Raw genomic sequence first — 3,271 nt, forward strand, 5'->3', positions numbered from 1 at the left:
GCATATTGTCAATGCTGTTCAGCAGTAGCTTCATCATCCACCTAAAAAGTCAGAATCGGTCAATGCTAATCACGAAAATATAATAAAACGAAAAAGAATAACCTATCTGTTCTAGAAAATCAAACAGGTCTTCCTCTTGTTTTAAATTGTCCCAAAAAGATTATATTTCTGTTGCAATAATGAATCAACTGTTGGGACAAATTTCTATAAGAGGAAGATCTGTATGATAATTTTCAACGGATAATCCATCCGTTGCAACATATGACTCATCTGTTGCAGCAGATAGGTCATCTGTTGATACAAATAAAAGCAGCACGAAAAGATATTTGATTTGCTAAAATAGACGAGACATATGTCGCAACAGATATTTTATCTGGTGCAACAAGTTAGTCAACTATTGCAACAGATGTATATATCTGTTTGACAATTTTCAACAGATGTGTCATCTGCTAAAACAGATATGAGTCTATTTGTTAGTTGGAAGACATATATATTCACCTTCTTCATCTCGTGCTGCTCTCCTTTGGACATTGTACATTTCTCAGTGCAACACACGGACAGAGGAGTTACAATTTCACTTTTTTGGATGTTTGATAATGTCTTAGAAATCATTTTCCTTCTCCTCTTAGCCTTAATCTCTAATAGAGTGGATGGAAATAAAATCCTCTTTGATGGAATGAGACCCCTCTTAGATGTCAATTCCTTTACAGAAGCAGTTAATGCATTAATAACATTAATCACTACATTATATTTCGTCCTGTAATCTTGACATTCGCATGCAGAACATTCGCTGGGAGAGGCAAAATCTGCATAACCAGTATGATCATACTCAATGGTTTATTTTAAATACTGTAAGAGGAGCATCATTAACACCAACAGCAGCACCACTACCACCACCAATAGCTCCATCACCACTAAGACCATCAACAATAACAAGTCCACCCTCCAAAATTATTTTTCTTGTAATGATTGTTACTCCAAATAAGTTCATTTTTATTTTGTCGATGACCTTAGGGTCTAGTAAAGTTTGAACACACTGTAAAGTAAGAAAAAATGACATCTTCAACTCTTGATTGGTCAGAACTAGCGACGGATGCATAATCTAACATAAATCATTGCATATATTAGAATGATGATTAGATCATTCAAAAAAATCATTAATTAAAATAAAAACTTAATTATAATTATACTTACTGCATCCTTTAGGGGGTTGAAGAGATCAAAAAATTTTGCATTTTTATCAGTTTTGGCCGACAATCATCTCAAGATTCTTGGATAGAAAACTTCTTCCTGATAGTTCACTTGTTGTCTCAAATAAGGAATAGCTTCAAACGCTCAAACCTATAAAATAACATCAATAAATCAAAACCATTATTGAGTAAAAAAATGAATGATATCATAGTAAAAGAAAGAACATTTACCATGAAAGCCCATGGAAAGCCATATAAGTTGACTGTCTTTGGCGCTAACGGAATCAACAAATATTTAACAGTCATTTTAAAGCTTTCATAATCCCAAGGATAGCTGTTAAATGTCTCAAGATCCTCGGAGAGCTTTATTAAACCAACGCTTATGTTGTTGTTTATGTCTCTTGCCCAAAGAATATTATGTACAAATCAAACCAAGCACAATGACTGCTTGTGCTTCTTTGAAAGTCCTTTACCTTTAAACGCTTCTATCAAATTTTTATTTTTCAAGCTTGGACCAACAATGGACACCAGGTCAGCTCGATCACACGACTTTCCTTTGCCTTTTTTGGGTGTGCAGGGTGCTTTTTTGGATTAGAATAGGTATAACTTGAGAAGAAGGATAACATTTTAGTCCAGTAACTATGGCAAACTCCTTCCAACCAAAACAAACAAGCATGCCACAGTAATTTATCCACACCTCATCCATCTTATCTTTGTTTTCATAGATAAACCTACGCTTGAGAAGTTCATATACCATTTTCATTTGGAAACGGGCATTTTTGTCCTCCTACAAATCAAGATATTTCCTAAAGAAGTTGTCCCTAAAATAAACATCTAATTATTGTTCTCAAAGTATTTTTCTAAAGGCGTCGAAATATTTTTTCATGGCTGACTTAACCACGAAATCACCCATTAAATCTATGGCACCATCGCACTGCATTCTCACAGGATAATGATCAATGCTGGAGGTTTTGACTAACTCTTCGGTGGAAGGGCTATTAGAATTTGGATCATCTCTTTTGAAACATTTCTCCTTCTTGTGTTCATCATATTCTGCTCTCGATTGAGATAACGTTTGTAAAGCAAGCTCATAGAGTGGTAGATGTAGCCTAGCTGCTTCACTTGTTCGTTTAATTGGAATTGATTCGGTTTTTATTTTTTTGGGAACCATATTATCTAAAATTAACAAGAACATAAAAAAATATATTATAGTTGATTAATACATCGTTAAAAAAGGATAACAGCAAATCAAACAAGCAAAATAATAAAATAACAATTCTAACATATCACCAATCTATTGCACCAGGTAGTATATCTGTTACATCATATAACCAACTTGTTGCAGCGGATGAGTAATCTGTTGCAACAATACAAAGCATATCACTCGTCTTTAAGACATATAAATTATCTGTGCAACAGATCATACATTATTGCAACATATAAGTGATCTGTTGGAACAGTTAAATAACCTGTTGCAATGAATGAGTAATTTGTTGCAATAATACAAAATATATCACTCATCTATTGAGAAAAATGAATGGTCTGTGCAGTAGATCACACATCTATTGCAATATCATCTATTGCAATATATGAGTGATCTGTTGGATCATTTAAATAACCTGTAGCAACGATTGAGTAATCTTTTGCGACAATACAAAACACATCACTTATCTGTTAGGAAAGATGAATGGTTTGTGCAACAGATCACACATCTGTTGCAACACATGAGTGATCTGTTAGAACAGTTAACTAACGTGCAACAATGACTGAGTAATCTGTTGCGATAATACAAAATATATCACTTATCTGTTGAGAAAGATGAAGGGTCTGTGCAACAGGTCACACATCTGATGCAACACATGAGTGCTCTATTGGAACAACTATCAACGGTCAATATTGTTTAGATTTCTTCCAATAAAAGGGTCATTTATCGCAGCAGATGAATGATCAGTTGGAAAAATCAAGTCTTGGATATGTCCTGTTGGAAGAATTGATAGGATTCTATCCAATAGGAGGTTCATCTATTGTATCAGATCATTAATCTGATGGTTCCTCCATTACATCAGATAGTTAATCTGTTG

This window comes from Capsicum annuum, chromosome 6, assembly GCF_002878395.1.
Source record: "Capsicum annuum cultivar UCD-10X-F1 chromosome 6, UCD10Xv1.1, whole genome shotgun sequence".
NCBI lineage: Eukaryota > Viridiplantae > Streptophyta > Magnoliopsida > Solanales > Solanaceae > Capsicum > Capsicum annuum.